At 40.5% G+C, this 19,227-nt stretch overlaps 1 protein-coding gene across 2 annotated transcripts in view; it reads right to left on the bottom strand.

Moving 5' to 3' along the window:
• RDX (radixin) overlaps window positions 1-14,409 on the bottom strand; it is a 95,766-nt gene extending 81,357 nt beyond the window's left edge. For both annotated transcript variants that reach the window (XM_086679172.1, XM_086679173.1), the window contains exon 1: window positions 14,273-14,409. The gene's annotated coding sequence lies outside the window, so the exon portion shown is untranslated. The remainder of the gene's footprint in view (window positions 1-14,272) is intronic.
• Window positions 14,410-19,227: the final 4,818 nt, after the last annotated feature.

The following is a 19,227-nucleotide window of genomic DNA, read 5'->3' as shown; positions in this document are numbered from 1 at the left end:
ACATAGAACAACTTTAAACTCCACACACAAATGAGACCTGAAAGTCTATATCAGAACTTCTTGCATCACAGCAAGGTTTCCAGATTATACAGGCACTTTTTGAATCAGTATATAATACCACCATTAAAGTTTTTACCCCAAGCTACACTATCCATTTATATAAAAGACTAGGAAATTTTCTTGTTTGTACTGTTGGAATATTTTAGTATCTACAGTGTAACCACTATATTATTTTTTTAAAAACCAGATCTATTCTAGATTTACCTCTTTTTTAATGTTTAAACCACTTAGTAAATGGGCTCTGTGAACTTTCCAAACTCCCATGTACTAAAGGCATTTCAGGTCAATGTGCCTGTCTTCAAAAATATTTCCACGCCCAAGAAAAAGAACAGAGCAGTGACAGAGTTCCTAAAAACATAAATATAAATCTCCTTTTCTGGGGAATATTTTTAAAACGTCTTGCCTTATATTTAAAACCATATCATTTCTCTAAGCATCACTTCAGTGGTTTCCATCTCTCTCTCTGTGTGCAACATTCCTCGAATCATTAATTCTCTTCCATTGTTTTTATGTTTTATGTCTTTGATAGTTTGGCATTTCAGTAATTATACATTCTTATTCCTAGAAATTCTTTTTCAGCTTTGTAAAAAAAATCTTAATAATGCCATGCTATTTTACAACATTTTGAATCTTCCGTTCATCCCTATGTTTATTTTCTCTCACTATAAAATTACTCTATTTTCAATTCATTATGGCTTATTTCTTTACAATTTTAATTTTGGACAGAAAGCTCATGTCCCTATCGGTTCTCAGCCTTTTGCCTAGGATCAAGTGTAGAAAGGTCGTGTCCCTAACCCAGTCCCCAGTGCGGGAGTCCTGCAAGCCCTGAGTTGTGTGTATGTATCACTACAGAGGTATTTCAGGCTTGCTCCTAGCAGAGTGTTAGGAATTTTAATTGTTTTAGACTAATTTTTACATTAACTTCTTGACATTGTATTCATATCAGATCCCCAAAGCCACATGCTGGAGAACTCAGGAGACACTCAGGAGAGCTTCCACACGTACTGCTCATGTTATTTACTAAACCATACAGCTGTGGTGCCCCTTCTGTTCAATCTCTCATCAGCAAGGAAAAACCAGGGAAAGAAACTGAGCATTAATTATATGCCAGGCTGTATAAACTAAGTTAAAGCACCTAAATTACAGAAAAAGTAGTCCACAAACACAGGGCCAGGTGGGCAGGTAAATAAACACCAAGCATGTAGGTTTGCTGATACTCTGAAGTTACACATGAACCTAATACTTGAACAAAATAAAGGTAGGTTTATTTCCTTTTCCTATAAAAAATAATGAATCCAAGTTTTCAATACTAGAGTTACTTCCAGTTATACTCTATAAAAAGGATCTTTCAAGAAGAAAATCTGCATTAAAGTTTTAGGTTTAATAAGGAGCTCTACTGACATGAAAGAATAAATGTATCATAGACCAACATACACACACAAAAAACAGGTTTTTACACAAGCTAACTAAGTTTTTAAAATCTGCAACAAACCTAATTCATCTACATGAATGAACTGTGAGAATTGGGGGGGGGGGAGCCTCACAAAAGCATCCACAAATAAGGATATAGTTGAATTTTAAAGGAAGCTTCTAAAAATGGGTGTTTTCAGACCAGTGTTTCTCTCTTAAAAATCAAGTTAGTCTCCACCTTGTTTTATTTCAGTGAAATTATAAATCATCTAAGAAAAGTAATAAGGTTCTACCTCTTTATTTACCAACTGAACATAGAACGATTACTCAACAACGCCTTGTATTTAAAGAATACTACATAGGGGCACCTAGGTGGCTCAATCGGTTAAATGTCCCACTTTGGTTCAGGTCATGATCTCGTGGTTCATGAGTTCCATCCCCACATCAGGGGATGTGTTGACAGCTCAAAGCCTAGAACCTGTTTCCCATTCTGTGTCTCCCTCTCTCTCTGCCCCTCCCCAGCTCAAACTCTGTCTCTCTCTCTCTCTCTCCACCAGCCCCCAATAAATAAATAAAACATTAAAAAAAATATTTAAAGAATACTCCATAGTTGTATGTTCTTATACATTAATTTTCTACCAACAAAAAGCTGAGGAGACAAGACAGGTCACATTATGGTTCCTTAGTTGAATAAACAAGGTCAATTGAACGAAAATATCTTGCTCTTAGTCGCACAAGTAATCAATGGTCAAATGGCCTTCTGACATCTACCCTAGAGTCCAGAGCTCTACCATATACCCACCTGACTTCCACTTTTTGATATTAAAAAAGTGCTAAATAATTTCACTTGTGGAAATTTACCCAAAGAAAATAATAACAACTACGTACAACAGCAGAGCTACAAAGATTCTAGTTACAGTGTTATTTAGAAAAGCGTATGTAATACTCAGACCTTAGTTAAGCAAACCATGTACGTCTGTAGGCTCTGCCAGACCTCAATTGCAACCAATCAAAACGGTACAGAAAGAGGCGCCTGCGTGGCTCAGTCGGTTAAGCGTCCACCTTCAGCTCCCGTCGTAATCTCACCATTTACGAGTCTGGGCCCCACGTCGGGCTCCATGCTGACAGCTCAGAGCCTGGAGCCTTCTTCATATTCTGTGTCTCCCTCTCTCACTACCCCTTCCCCACTCTCTCTCTCTCTCAAAAATAAATAAACATTAAAAAAAAGTTACAGAGGGGCGCCTGGGTGGCTCAGTCAGTTGAGCGACTGACTTCAGCTCAGGTCATGATCTCGCAGTCTGTGAGTTCAAGTCCCGTCTCGGGCTCTGTGCTGACAGCTCAGAGCCTGGAGCCTGCTTCAGATTCTGTGTCTCCCTCTCTCTTTGCCCCTCCCCTGCTCATGCTCTGTCTCAAAAATAAATAAAAACATTAAAAAAATTAATTAATTTAAAAAAAGATACAGAAAAATATTGAATGATATGGCAAAATATCCACAAACTACTAAAAAGGCAGGTTATAAAGCCATACATACAGTATCATATGAAAAGACCAATATGATCATACTCCAAAATAGCGAGTTCCTGTGAATTAACGTAAATCTGTAGGCTTCTAAGATAATGTAGAGCTTTCATAATAAGAAAAACAAATTCTTTAAAACAAAAGAACAAAATTACTCTAAGTAAATAAACCTAGGTCGGGCCTATTAACTTCACCATAACATTTAATAAAATCTAAGTAGGTGAATTTTTTCTCAAAAAGAGACTTTAGAAAAAATTCTAATTTTGGAGGAGAAATATGACTAAGAAAAATATATACATTATGATGAAAACAGATTATTTTCTTTAAAATCCCTACATCTAAATAGCAAAATGCTAATAGAATAAAAATATGCAATATCCAGAACAAAAAGTTACTATGGAAAGAAATAATTAAATATATAAAGATATCACTCAGACTCCACTCAGTAAATGGTTAAATGACAAACTCTCTACAAACTCTTCACAAAACAAATGCACAACTCTGCTGACTAAAACCACAAATCAAATGGCCTTAAAGGCCATTTTGATTATATAGTCGTTAAACTAGCAAAATAATTATTATACATGGCAATACCGATGAGCAGTACTGCTAAACAGGTAGATAAACATTGCTGGTAGCACCATAAATTGGCTCCATATTTCTGGAAAGTAAGTTGTCAATGTATAACAAAAGCTCAAATCTTTTCCGAACAGGAAATTCTGCTTTTGGAATATACGCCAAAGAAGTAAAGAAATGCAAAACAAAGTAACCTCTAGCAAGACATCCACAGCAGTACACGTCATAAAAGCCACTAATTAAAGTCACAATGTTACGTGATAACATGATAGACTATTACGGGGGTGTTTGTGTATTATGACAAACTGTCAACATTTACATAAGGGTAAGTGAAAAAGCAGATTATGTAGCCACTTGCTTTAACCATGTAAAAACACAGGTGTCCTTACAAATGGTATCTGGATATAAAGAACTGAACACATAATAATAATCAAGATCTTATTTCTGTTAAGTTCCTAATTTTAAAAATCAGAGGAGAACCTAAAAAATGTACTCCAGTAAACCGTTCATATATCAGTTTACCAGCTTATGTGACTTAAGTAAGAATTCCACCTTAAATTTTTTTACGATGAAGCTGTGTACAGATATAACTAAAACTCAAGTTTTTAGCCAATTTAGTTATTACTGAAAAGTATTTATATCACAGTAATACTATTTAACCTCAGTAATACATTTCTAGTTCTTCTATGATTTCATCAGTGTGTTTTCTCCTGAAACTAACATCTTAGTACCAGAATGGCCAATTTAATAAAATGTCACATGAAAAGCTAAGATACTGAGGCACCTGAGTGGCTCAACTGGTTAAGCGTCTGACTTCGGCTCAGGTCATGGTCTCATGGTTCATGAATTGAAGCCCCCTATCGGGCTCTGTGCTGTCAGCTCAGAGCCTGGAGCCTGCTTTGGATTCTGTATCTCCCTCTCTTCCTGCCCCTCCCCGGCTCATACTGTCTCTCTCGCTCTCAAAAATAAACAATTAAAATAAATTTTTTTGAAAAGAAAAAAGAAAAGAAAAGCTAAGATACCAAGATACATGTCCTGGGTTTCCATCTCTAACTGACTCATCTTGAAATTACTGTCTTTCAGTGTCTTCCTTTCTTTCTTGTCAAAAAAAAAAAAAAAAAAACATATATATATACACACACACATATACATATATATTACATAATCACCTAAACCATTGTACATTAGAGATATATAGTAAAAATAAACTCTTCTCCCATCCACCCTCAAATATCTAATTACTGAGAAGAAAGTTACTCCCTCCTTGGTAAATTTCTTCAAGAGGTCTTACCCTACTTCTTTGCACAATCATGGCACAGACATGCTCAACAAGAAGTTTTTAAGAGATGCTGCCAGCATACACATTTCCCATCTGCAGAAAAGTAACTGTACGGCTATAAACTCTAAGTACGATGTTTACAGAACGCATTCATATAAAGCATTTTCTTCTTTATCCTTTAACTCTGAGGGGGACCTTAAAACAGCCTCCTCTCTACCTCACACAATGGAAAAACAGCCTCATGCCTAACACCTTGAGCTCTAGGAAGTCAGTGGCACAACAGACTCTTTCCCACCTGTCAGGTGGTAAAACAGGTGTTCACTCTCGTCCATCCTGGGCCTATTACCAAACCTTCAATAATTTATGTCACACTGCCTAATTTTACTCTTAAGATATCCTTTTCCTCACGCCTGATTGTAATTTTTTTCCCCTGCCTTTTGAAACACAGAAGCAATCTCTGAACCAACCGTTTCTCTCCACAGACCAAAAAGTTACAAAAGAATTCCTCTGCCAATTTACTGGGGGATTAGGAAGCAGTATAACAAAGGAAAGTATAAACTGAATTAATAAGGTAACTCTGGCAGTCAGATGAACACAATAACAACATCTACAATAAAAAAGTTCTTTTTCTGTTTCCGATTCTGTGTCTCCCTCTCTCTCTGCTTCTCCCCGGTTCATGCTCTCTCTCTGTCCCAAAAATAAATAAACGTTGGAAAAAAAAAAAAAAGTTCTTTTTCCCCTGCATGGTCCCCCTCTGGTGAAGCCTATAAAGCCCTTCCTAGAAAAGCATTTTTAAATGCTTTCAATGTATAGAAGTACTTTTAAATGTATTTGAATAAGATACATTAACATTGCATAAAAGACCAACTATACTGGACTACAATCACCAAAATATAAAAATCACGAATTTATGATATAGTAACATGTGTTTTTAAATTAAGTAACAGTGTCTACCAGCGGATCTAATGATTAAACTTCCAAGTAATGTCACTTCGACATCTCTGCAACAGCGACGGATTATGAAAATATCTACAATTTCTAATGGAAACAGTCTGTATTAATGCTAATACTACTAGGTGCCCACATTAATAATGGCAAGAAAACGTGTAAAAAACATGCAACTTTTTTTTCCCTATCCAAGTTCACAGACCCATAAGCTTAAAAGCTCTAATATACACAGAACTATGTTTATTATGTTTTTAGCTCAATGTTAATACTCAATTTAATGGCAGTATTAATTCACCTTTAGCTATATAATGCCATGTCATTCCTCAAGTGAAGCAAAGAGGACAAAAAAATTTCAGCTCCATTTTGTAAATAAAGAAATAAGGCACAAAACAAGCACAAGGGGAGTGAATGAAGGAATTACCTGTAGAATACTTTTCAGCCACTTCACCTGTATCACCTAACCTTCATAATAACTACCCTTCTTCCCTCTGCCCAAGAAAGGTATCACAATCCCTCATTCTTTTAATAAGGAATTTAGATTCAGATAAGTGACTTGCCCTAAGTAATACGGCTAGTCAACAAGTCAGAGGTCCTTTTAAACTCGAGTCCTGGGCTCTCCTGGTTTTCCTATTCTTTTTTCTGACATCATGCCAGAGAAGCTCATCTCAAATAATTAGCAGAGCTTTTCTAGAAGAAGCTAAAGCTCTTTCTTCCGTTGTTTTCAGATCAAAAGACTATCTCTAAAGATGTTACAAGTTACATTAGTACTGCTATAATCACCTTGAAAATGTATTTCCTATAAGGGTGATATACAGTTCCAAATACGGTATTTATAAGTACTTGCTTAGGTAGAAACTGATTTTTGTTCAAGGATATTTTCAAGGAAATGAAATCTTCAACATTTTTGAGCAATTTTTACATGTTACTATAAATGCAAACCAAATTTCTAGAACCTAAAACAAATATAAAGCAGAACTACAATACTAAAAACAAACTTTTACACTGAATTTAGATTCTCTTCTAAAAGAAATCTGGGGGCACCTGGGTGGCTCAGGTGAAGCATCCAACTCTTGGTTTCAGCTCAGGTCATGAACTCATGGGTTTGAGCCTGGAGATGGGCTCTGTGCTGACAGTGTGGAGCCTCCTTGAGATATTCATTCACTCACTCATTCATTCATTCATTCATTCATTCTTTTCCTTCCTTCCTTCCTTCCTTCCTTCCTTCCTTCCTTCCTTCCTTTCTCTCTCTCTCCCCCCACCACTTGCTCTCTCTCAAAATAATAAAAATAAGCTTAAAAAAATAAACCTATAAATTTAAAGGAAACACCGTATCTATATTGTTCCCAAGGTGGGTAGAAAAACAGTATCATTTGCAATGATTAATTTTAAATGCTAAAAGCTAAGAAAGCTCAATGCAATTCAGTTTCATTTTACACTTATGAAAACATCAAAAGGTAACATAATGCATGTTTAAAAATGTTAAAACAAACAGATTCATTTAAGTCACCTATGCAGCAGGAAAAATCAAGTCTCAAAATGACCTGACTTCTCACAAACCATTCTAGGCTTTACAGGTTTTGAACCACTGGACACTATAGTAGCTTATTTTCAAAACAGAATATAAAATAATTATGTTCCTTAAATTGGACAATATTCTCTCATGCAATCACTAAGGCTCTCTGGAAGTTCTTTCATTAAGCTTCTAATTTCAAAATATTCAAAACTCCCTTTTAAACACTGGAAGGGAGGGAGCGCCCGGGTGGCTCAGTCAGTTGAGCATCCAACTTTGGCTCAGGTCATGCTCTCAAAGTTTGTGGCTTCGAACCCCACATCGGACTCTACTGACAGCTCAGAGCCTGGAGCCTGCTCTGGATTCTGTCTCCCTCTCTCTCTGCCCCTCCCCTGCTCACACTCTGTCTGTCTCTCTCTCAAAAATAAATAAATGTAAAAAAATTTTTTTTGTTTTAAACTGGAATGGTGCCTGGCTCACAGTAGGGCCTCAGAAGTTTGTTGTCGATTTTGTTGGCATATTAAGTTTACATGTAATACTTGACTTTTTCTGTTGATTATTGTCAAGGGCAATATTTTCCTCTAATTTACATTATCAAATAGCTAAGTAACACACGAATAAGCCAACACACTACAAGAGACAGCAAGGGGTGCCAGGGTGGCTCAGTTGGTTAAGCGTCTGACTCTCGATTTTGGCTCAGGCCATGATCTCAGTTTGTGAGTTCAAGCCTCGCATCGGGCTCCGTGCTGACAGTGAAGAGCCTGCTCGGGATTCTCTCTCCCACTCTCTCTCTCTCTCTCTCTCTCTCTCTCTCTCTCAAATAAGTAAACAAACCTAAAAAAAAAAAGATTTAAAAAAATAAAAGAGAGACAACAAACATGAATATGGGAGAACAAAACTCCTCCCAACTAGGTCTCCCAAATTTAGACCTCTGTTGTCTCTATTGTCTCTAGTCGAGACATTACTCAAGAGATTATTTTTAACAATCTCGTTTAATCTGATGATCAAATCAGAGTTAAAGGCCAGACAGTCTGACACTTCTAATGGTAACTATAATTATTCTGATTGTTGGTTAGATGATAGTAATGAGTTCAAGTATACACACCAACCTTGCTAATAACCAAACTAAAACTTTATAGTTTTTCTAAGTCTAGGATCTACAAATGGCTTAATTATCAGAAGTCCTGATGACGGCTAACAAAGTTTAGTCCATTCCATACAGTCAGTAAAAGCCAAAGGGTTCCAGATCCAATTAATCATGGCTGAGATTTCCTGTATCCCCATTCTCTCTCCGTTTTACTAAGGGTCCCTCTGTTGCACTCATGTGCCCACATCATTCTGTGTACTAGCCAGGACTTTTAGTTGCAAACAATACCTACTCTGTTAACTTATTGAAAGGTTATTAAATTACAGAAACAATAGGAAGATTAAAAAAAATAAAGTAGGAAACAAGAAATACTCAACTCACATCACAGAAAACTCTGCTTAGAACACTGGTGCACTGAAAATTAACTCCTGTTAATATTATTAACACAAGGGCATTTAAACATTTAACACACTTTATACAGCACATTTGTATTCCCATTAGAATGTGACTTTGTCAGTATGTTACTTACCAGATACAAACAGTATTTGGCAGAGAAGTATAAATGTATGTATGCTATCTTAAAGTTGGCCAACTTTTTCCCTACATGGCCAGGTAAATAAACTTCTTAGATTCTGCAAGGCCATATGGTCTCAGAATAGTTACAACTATTCTGCTCTTGCAGCATGAAAGCAGCCATAGATAATATGTGCACAAATGATGTGTTCAAATGAAACCTTATTTACAAAATCAGGCCATAGGCTGGATTTGGCTCATGGACCACATTTTGTCAACCCTGCCTCAAAAGTGTTTTAGCAGGAATCAACACTTTTCATTTCATAATTTAAATAAATTTGGTAACCAAGAAGATATGAACTCACATATTCATGCTAAATCAATCTTGGGTGTGAGTTCAGGCGGGTGGGATTAAGAAAGAACCCAAGACACTAAAACAATCTAGTGGGAGCAGAGTTAGATAGATGAGGGGCAATCCCATTCCCCCTGCCAGTAACTGGGTTGGATAAGGAATGTATCCCAAGCCTGGTCAGTGACACTAAGAAGACATCTGCTGGGGGGCTGCTGGAAGAGGCGTTCCTTCCCAGGTCTTTGGGAACTGCTGTGTGTGGATGGCAGGTGGCTGCAGCCAAACTGTAACGCTGGAGAGCGCAGTCTCAGGACGAAGCCAATGGGGGAAGGCCACAGGGCACAAAGTTGTAAAGAGAGTGAGTCCTTGATATCATTAGTGAGCTATTCTTAAGTCTCTTAATTTTCTTCATTAGTTAAGCCAGTTTGAGAATTTCCTGTTATTGTGGCCAAAGCATCTTAAGTGATAGAAGTCCTTGAAAAAGAAGGTTGTTCACCTCACAATTTCACTGCAGCCAGTTTTAGTTAACAACTTTTCACAAATGAAAGAAACATTTAAAGTTCTGAAAGCCCACAGACTACCTACAACTTGGAAAAAACGATCTGTTCCAATTACTAAGATCTATAACTTTATAGATTCTATAATCATGGGGCAAAAAAACAAAACAATGTGCTACCTCCTTCCATACGGTACCTAAGACATTCTTTCAACAAGATATTTTTTTCTCTAAATCAGGGGTTGGAAACTTTTTCTGTAAATGACCAGAGAGTAAATACTTCAGGATGTGCAAAATATATGGCCTCAGACATTATAGCTCAAAAGTATCCAGAAACACTATGTAAACTAATTATATTTCTGTGTTCCAATAAAACTTCCTTTACAAAATCAGGCCAGCAGGAGAGATCTGGCCTGTCAAAACAGTTTATTTCAAATGTATATAAACTACGTAGAAAAGTAACCAGCATGACTGGATGGACACTCTATTCATCTGCATTGGACTGCTTGAAACAAAACACTAAATAAAAAAATTAAAAAAAAAATCGCTACCTTATTTATACATATAAAACTTCTGCAAAATCCAATTTAGAATTCTATTAAACAGTAACTGATGTTACAGTAGGAAAAAACAATACAAAACTTATGCATATACAAATTTTTAACATCTACCTTTTAAATAAAAGTTATTTTAAATTAGGAAATTTGCAAGGATCTCTATACATACTGTCTACTCAAAGGGGAAAAAAATACCCAAAAAACCCTATCCAACTCCTAACCTGACTGAGCCCCTCTCTTCTACGAAGCTGAAGCTAGACTTCAGTATTAAATGGAATGAGGAAAGTAAATCGTATGGACTATATTTCCTTTCCAAACAGCTCCCAATACAAAGACACATTTTTTTTAAAGCTTATTATTTTGAGAGAGAGAGTGTGTGTGTGTGCGCAGGGGAAAACAGCAGAGAAAGAGGGAGAATCCCAAGTAGGCTCAGCGTTGTCAGAGCAGAGCCCAGTGTGGGGCTCAAACTCACCAAGTTTGAGACCATGATCTGAGTTAAAGTCAAGAGTCGGACGCCTACCCAACTGCACCACCTAGGTATCCCCAAAGACACACATTTTTTAAAGGACACCATTTTTCACTATTATATGCCATACTATAGGGAGAAAACAAAAAGTGAACTTCATCTTCAATCATTAAGCAAGAAAATTTGCACAAGCACAAAAGCACACATCGCTCTCCACTCTCAGCTCGGAGCCTGCTTCAAATCTTCTCTCTCAAAAATAAACATTAAAAAAATTTTAGGGGCGCCTGGGTGGCTCAGTCGGTTAAGCGTCCAACTTCAGCCTAGCTCATGATCTCATGGGTCCTGAGTTCCAGTCCCGGGGCTCTGTGCTGACAGCTCAGGGCCTGGAGCCGGTTCCAAATTCTGTCTCTCTCTCTCTCTGCCCCTTCCCTGCTTACACTCTGTCTCTCTCAAAAATAAACATTAAAAAAATTTTTTTAAACGTCTGAGAAACATTAATCTTTTCAACACAGTAATAAATACCATTTCAATGTTTGTTACAAAATAACCTTATTTTTATAGACTTTAAAATCACAAATAAAGGATTTTTATGTTTATCTTTGCCTAAGTTTTGGCATTTTCTGTATCCAAGGAAGGAAGTGCTAACAGCAATACCTATGAAACACAGGAGTAGGAACACAGGAAAGACGTTGGGTAGTTCTGGGGAGTGAAGAGAACTTGGAGCTTTACTTTTACATCTTTTAAGATGTAAATTTTTTAAGTTTGTCATAAACTGTATTACTTTCATCATCTTTAAAAATGGTTTAAGGGGCGCCTGGGTGGCTCAGTCAGTTGAGGGTCCAACTCCTGGTTTTGGCTCAGGTCATGATGGTCAAGGGCTTGGAGCTGAGTGTGGAGCCTGCTTTAGATTCTCTCTCTCCCTCTGCCCCCTCCCCCACTCACTCACACTCACGCCCTCTAAAAAATAAAAGTTTAAAATACATGTTTAATAGAAAATAATATTGAGAAATAAATGAATAGGAAAGACAAGATTCTGTGAAAGAGGCTACAAACTGAGGACTTCACCGGGGTCAGACTGGCCACTTGCATCACCCAAGAGGTGAGTACGCACTGGCCACAGGACTGAGTGAAGGTCCCAGAAGCACTTTAGCCATCAGTAACAACACTAGGAGGCTTAAAAATAACCTTCTAAGGGTGGAGTCGAGAGCAATCCAACCCAGTTCCGCTGAATTCAGTAGCAAAAGGGTAACATCAGGGTAGTTAAGAAGTATACACTAGCCTTTGGTCAGCTGGAGGCCCAAGCTATCCAAGAAAGGGTTCCTTCCTTGAGTTCCCAGATTGAGAGAAGGCGCATAAACTCATACTGGCTCTACCCTGCCAGGCATGCTCCACCAGCACAGCTCAGTCTTCACAATCCTCACAGAACACATTTCTTTTGGCTTTAGTCTTTGGGAAATATTGGTTAAAACCTGCCATTTTTTAAGCAGCCTAAGTTAAAATGCATTAAGTTAAAAATGGATGAAAAGATTCCCACCATCGTTCCACATTTCAGGCTCTATGAAACTATATGGAGAGGATATTAAACGACAACAGAAGTTAAAATAAAAACGTACCAAGACTTTCATTTCAACAACCTGCCAAACACATAAATGAGTAATAAAATCCAATTGTGCTGTTGGCAATGGTGAAGCAATCAACAAGAAACAACCCTTGCTCCCCTCCCTGAGACTACTGACACCAAGAGAGGGAAAAGCAAAGTCTGTCATTTCTTACCACCACAGGAAAAATCATCAATTTAAGTCATGACAATGTCTAAAAGGACAGACCCCACATACTTTACCCACACTGAAATTAATTGCATTTATTCTACAAATATTTCTGAGTCTCTCCTACCCACTCTCTTCCATGCGTAGGGACACAGAAGTGAACAAAACAACGTCAAGTCCGCAAGAGCAAGAATTTAACATTCCTAAACGCCACAATTAAATTTTGCCTCATTTAAATAAAGCTACAATTTCCAATACATGTGTATTCATTCTTTAATAATGTTACCTGTTTATTAAATTCCTCCCTACACAAAAAAAGTGATTAAGCAAAGAACCAAAGTCCGTGACGATCCTTTTTACAACATACTACTAACTCCAAAAGGGGTGTTCTACCTTTTGCCATTTTTGTCATATTAGTTTGAAAGATAAAGCACACTAGTGTAAGCAATGGGATTCTGAAAATTAAAACACACACACACACACACAAAACAATGCAGCCCTGAATATTAATCTCCTCTCAAATCTAATAATGCTGTTTTGGCAAATGGATTAAGCCATTATTTATTTACCCTGCCACATGAACGGGGCAATTGTTCATTCAGAGCTCCGTCCGACATATAAAAGAGTATTTAGTGTTCTAAACACTGTACGCTCCGTAAACAATAGATTGCAATGTCGATGTCCGTACCCCTTCATCAAATAAACCCTGATTATCTCACCCTTTTACATTTGCACCATGCCAGCCTTAGGGCCACAGGACTCATTAAAAAGTCTGGTACAAACCCTCAACCGTATTTTTAAACTGATCTCTGATGAAACGGGACTTCACTCAATGTCGTTAGGGGAAAAAAGAAAAGAACCCAGTAGCGGGCACGGTGCAGGAATCCTGACCTCTCTGTATAGGAAGGGATGCGCTTCACCGAAGCCGCAGTAACGCAGAGCCCCTCTTTCAGACTTCGCCCGGAAATCAGGCGGAGGCGCGTTCACGGGAAGCGGGCACCGGGGCCGAGACCGCAAGCCGGGCTGCCGCCTCCGCGGCCGGACAAAGTTGCGAGGCTCCGAGGCCGCCCGCGGCCGCGGCGGCAGGTACACAGAGCGCGGCGGCCGGGGACGGCGGGCCTGGCCTCGCGGGGGCCGGGGCCGGGAGCGGCGCGGCGCCCCGAACCCCGTACAGGACACAACATCCCTTTGCCGCCAGGGCCAACGCACTCTCTCTAGTAATTCAACACCCTTACTTTCAAACTGGAGGTCGGTGGGGGTGGGGGGGAGGGGCAGAAAGGAGGGGGAGAAGTTCTAATAAATTCCCCCCATCCCGCACTGCAACATAGAATCCTACCCAGGCTCACGGTATTTTCTGGGCGCCCCGAAGGGACGAGCCAGGCCGCGCCGGGGCCGCGCCCAGGCGGCGGGAACCCGCCGCTGCCCGGGGTCTGGGGGTCCGGGGCCCACCCCGGGGGCGGACCGCGCGCCCGCGCCGACCAGAAACGCCCGGCGGCCGCCTCGGGCTTCGGACCGCGCCCAGCGCCTGCCGCCGACCCCGGGAGCGGCCTGGCGGGCCGGGCCGGGAGCTCGGCGGCGCCGCGGCCCGCGGGGCGCGGACACAGAGGCGCGCGAGGCCCTCGCGAAGCGGCCGCCGGGCAGCGCGGGCCCCCGCAACTTCTCGCCACCTCAGCGTCTCCGGAGCCGCCCGGGAGCAGCGATTGGTGGGGGGGGGAAGGGAGGGCGCCAGCGGCTTACCCCGAGAGCGAGCGGCTCCTTCCCGCCCCGAGCGTGGCCGGGGCGCTGCGCGGCGGCGGCGGGCGTCGCGGCTGCGGCCGGAAGGGAAAGCCGGCGGTGGGAGCGCTGGGCCGCCGGGGACGAGAGGCGCCGCCACCACCGCAGACAGCTCCGCAATATGGCCGCCCGGCGGCTCCTCGGGGGGAAGGCGGGGCTGCCCCGCGCCCCCCGCCTCCCCCTGCCGGCCGGCCGGCCTCGCGCCGCGGCCCGAGCGCCAACGCCGCCGCCGCCGCCGCCGTGAGGGCCGCCCGCGCCCCGCCCCCCGCGCTCGCCGCCGCCCGCCGCACGCGGCGTCGCCGGGGGTCGCGGCGCGGGGTGGGGACGCGCCAGGGCCAGCGTCGGCCGCGGAGGCCCGCGGGAAGCCCCTGCCGGCGGGACTGAGCTGGAGGGACGCGGGCCGTTGGAGCCGAAGCTCGCGGCGCCCCCGCCGCCACCCGCTCCGCGCACCCCCGGGAGCGGAAACTTGAAACTCCCGCGGGTGCCGGAAAACTCGCCGAGGGCGTTTCCATCGCCCTCCTGAGGAGGGAGTCTTCTTCCCGGAGGGGGGAGCCAGCACGGAGTCGGGCGCGGGTTACTTGGCTGCTCAGCTGGAGGATCCACCAGGAGATAGAAAGGGGCCTATCTTAGAGGGATTTATGTGTGCCACCGAGAACGTTGAAATTGCTCTGGCAGTTTTTACCCAACTCGAAAAACGTGCTATTTCGGATAACTCCAACAAAACCTCGATGGATATGGCCCCAGGCGCGAGTGCAGAGTTTTATCCACGCAAGGATGTCGACGATGTTTACTACCACCGACATTTCTGGGAAGGAGGCGGTCCAGAATAAAAAAGTTGGACGTGGGGCCCCCGAAGAGTAGCCAAACCTAAATCATCCTGGAATTAGAGATGGTTGGACAAGTGGTCCTAGTCTGACTCCAGGCCACTCACTTTCATTAGTGGCTGGGACTAGACAGACTTGTGGTCAGTGTCCACGCTCCCATCCTTGTCCGTCTTCTGCTGGGATTCAAAGAGTAACGCTTGCTCTGAGTATACTTGAACCGTAGTGCACAAAACCAGATCAGTCCAGCTTGCCGTGCATGCCATCTTTATATAGTTTTCCCTTTATGAACAAACTTTACATTCAAATAATAAAACCTCAAGAGTGTACTTAACTTTTATGGAACAAATACTTCATATGCTTCCTGCCTTAGCATTTGCCTTCCCTGAGACGGTAGCTTTTTCCAGGAACTCTGTCCCCAGATCACTTTCACTAAGCTCACGCTTCAGTTCACTAAGCTCCCAGCTTCAGTGAGTTTCTTCCATTGCCCTCTGCGACCTTTCTGAACAATTACAAGCCCCTAGAGTTAAACTCAAAGATCTTCAGATTGCAAATTCCTCGAGGATGGGAACCAGGTGTGTGCTTTTACTTAACCAGAAGATGACTCCCTGACTTTATCCCTCGGGTGCAAGGTTTAGCCAGGTAATTGCTCAGCGTCCCACATCAAGTTGCATGCATAAAGATAGTCCAAGTATTATGTAAATTCCTGGATAGTACACTAATCAAAAAAAAGTATGTAACACACTTTTGCACTGGAAAACGGATAATACGCTATTGTCTGTCATGTGCCAGGCACTGGGGTAACACGCATTTACATGAGCATCTCTTTTAACAATTACAACAACCCTGTGTTTGGGGTCAATATTAACATTGACTTTTTTTTTTTTTTTTTTTTAATCAGTGACTGAAGAGACTCAAAGGAGTTAAGTAATTTGTTCAGTGTAACACAGCCAGGAAATGACAGAGCAATGACCAAACCTTAGTTATGTTGGACTCCAAAGCTGTGATTTTATCCTAAACTCTGGCAACAGCAAACAGACCAGAAAATGTAACATTTCAGTTGGCTATAGTATTAGTAAATATTTAGGTAAAAGATAACATTCAAGGCTGGTGAGATAAAAAGGGTACTCTCAGACATTGTGAGTGGGAGTGTAAATTTAAACAGCCTATTTAGAAAGCAATTTGGCACCGTGATTCAACCTATAAAAATGTTCATCCTCTTGTACCCGTAATCCCATATCTGGGATTCTTTCTGAATGAAATCATCTGGAATAGAGCAAAACCTTTATTCATAAACTCTACATCACAATAGTATTAAAAGATGCAAAAATTAAACATGGAAACTAAATATCCTGAAAGTAACTATATATACTCTGTGACATTTTGGGTAACAACTTGAAATGTTTATATAATGTGTCTAACACCATGAAAAATTTTTGGTAGTATTAGGGGGAGGGAACAAGTTGTGAAACTATCCAAGCAGTATGATTACATGTATGTTTAAACACACACACACACACACACACACACACACACACACACACACACACAAGTACAAGGGGTCAGGAAAAAAGAGAAAGTTTGAAATCCAGGGTTGGCTGGGTGGTTTTCTATGGGCATTTTTCTTTATTCTATTCTTCAGTATTTTCTGTCTTATTTTTACAGTGTAAAAATAATTATTTAAATTGAGATCTACTACAATGTGGGTCATCAATTACACAAAAGCAGCAAAGCCACTGCTTCCCAAGTGTGAGACTATACTGTGGAAAACCGTAATGAACTGAGCTGACAGATAGTTAGGCGTCAGGTATTTTCATTGTAAATGTCATCTATACACACCATTGTTGTACCTTGTTCCTTATATCAAATATAGGCATCTTTAATGAAATATGAGAGATTTAACTGGAAAAAAATTTTTTTATTCCCACATTTATACTGTCAAGGGGAAAATTCACAAACGGTTGTTGAAACTAGATTTTTTTTTCAGAAAACCATTCTGATATTACCAGTAGTTACAAAAAAATTTTATATAGCACCTACTATGCATAAAAAAGAAAGACCAAAACCAATCTACTACAATCTATTACTAACTCTTGTATGCTACAATCCTACTGTACTCCACCATATTGACTAATTCTCAATTCTAGGATTCCAATGATAGTTACAAAGCATTTGTCTCAGTAGCACAGATAAAAGTCCTTCTTGAAGAAAACCCATTTTTGCAAGTATGGTTTGTAAATGGAACCTCTTCTCCATCTAGAACAAACACTGAGCTCCAGCCCCCTTGCTAGTTTGATTAAGTCTAGGCTCCTGCCCTCTAGATTCAGTAATGGGAAAGGCAAACAAACAGTTGTGCAATATGAGCTATAATAAGGATAGACACAGAGTGTCAGGTGAAACACTGGGCAGTTAACTTTGCATAGAAAGGAGAAAGCCTCTCAGAGGAGGGAAGGTTGAAGGGGTGAGTAGAGGTTCCCTAAGAGAAGTGGGGAAAGGCAATCAACTTTGAAGACTGAGTACCAAGACGGGGTTGATGTTGAGATAAGGATGTTTATAACTAGAGGTTTAGAAAGGTAAGTTGAGATCCATTTGGGAAGATCAGAATTTGCCCTTCATCCTTAAGGAGCTAGGAAGCCATACGAGGCATTAAGAAAAGGAATAATGAGATCCTCTCTGTGTTACAGTAAAGTAACTGGCGGCCATGTGGATTACATAGGAGAGCAGTTCAGTGACAGAGTGATCCGTAAGATCAGGGACACCTCAGACAGTTTTGCTATAAAGGCCCAGGCACTAGAGAATGATGGACTGACCCTAGGAGGTTTTGAAGATGAAGAAGAGGAAATAGAATCTTAAAAAAAAAAAAAAAAAAAAAAAGAGGGGGGATAGACTTCGAGGAGTAAGAGGAAAGGAGATGTGAAAATGAGTACCCAATGGGTGCCACTAAAATAAACAGGGAGTATAAAAGATGTAGAACTCAGAGATAAAGATAATTAGGCAACTTACAGAGATGCTGATTTTCAGTGTCTATGGGTACTCTAAGAACAAGTATATATTCAGTAACTGGAAATAAGAACTATGGTGAATGAGACATCCAATAAATACTTATTAAATAGATGAACATCAGTAACATGCTGAAACAGGCCTTTGATTTCCAACTATGTCTTTGGAAAATGTGGTTTTGTTCAACTCAAGGATTTGAATATGAAATATTAGATGATAATGTAAACCATCATTGTATACTGAAATGTTTTTCCATGAAAAAACTTTATACACTCTTTTTATTTTTTATTTACCATTTTTAAAAAGCTATACAAATGTGGGGCGCCTGGGTGGCTCAGTTGGTTGAGCATCCAACTTTGGCTCAGGTCATGAACTCGTGGTTCATGAGTTCAAGCCCCACGTTGGGCTCTGTGCTGACAGCTCGGAGCCTGGAGCCTATGTCTCCCTCTCTCTCTGCCCTTTTGCTGCTCATGCTTTCCCTCTCTCTCCCTCAAAAAATAAATAAACATTAAAAAAATTATTTTTAATTAAAAAGAAGCTATACAGATGTAAAATCACAGCTACTTTAAATACCTATACATAGAGATACAAAAGGGAATTTTCTATTATAAACTGTGATATTTCATACTATTCCCACTACCTTGCATATTTAAGTACATATTCACAATGTGTTCAGCAATATGATAGCCTTCAGTAAAAACAAAGTAAATAAAACTATCTTATCATCTGCTTTGTGTGCCTAGTAAGCCATACAAACTTAATTGCTGATATAAGCTATAAAATTCCAGTACAGTCAACAGAGGTTTGATGGCTAATGAATCTAAAGGAAGATTCAAGAAACCACAGGCCTGTTCCTGCCTTTATTCTCTCCCTATCTAAGATCAAATTACATAAGTACATAATTCATGTGTTCAGAGATATGAGTGTATTAATCTTCAACAAAGGCAAGGTAAAAGTTATTACTTAATCCTCTCTCCTTGTATAATAAAAAAGCCAGTTTAGTATGTGATAAACAATAAAGTTTCAGAAGTAACAGGGTGGAAAGAGTCTAATGAGGGAATCCATAACCTTGGCTTTATTCCCAATTCCTACAAACAA

Source organism: Puma concolor, chromosome D1, assembly GCF_028749965.1.
Source record: "Puma concolor isolate L17-30 chromosome D1, mPumCon1.1.hap2, whole genome shotgun sequence".
NCBI classification, from domain to species: domain Eukaryota; kingdom Metazoa; phylum Chordata; class Mammalia; order Carnivora; family Felidae; genus Puma; species Puma concolor.
Note: the sequence above shows the minus strand (reverse complement) of the source record. Positions and strands in the feature narration are given on the sequence as shown.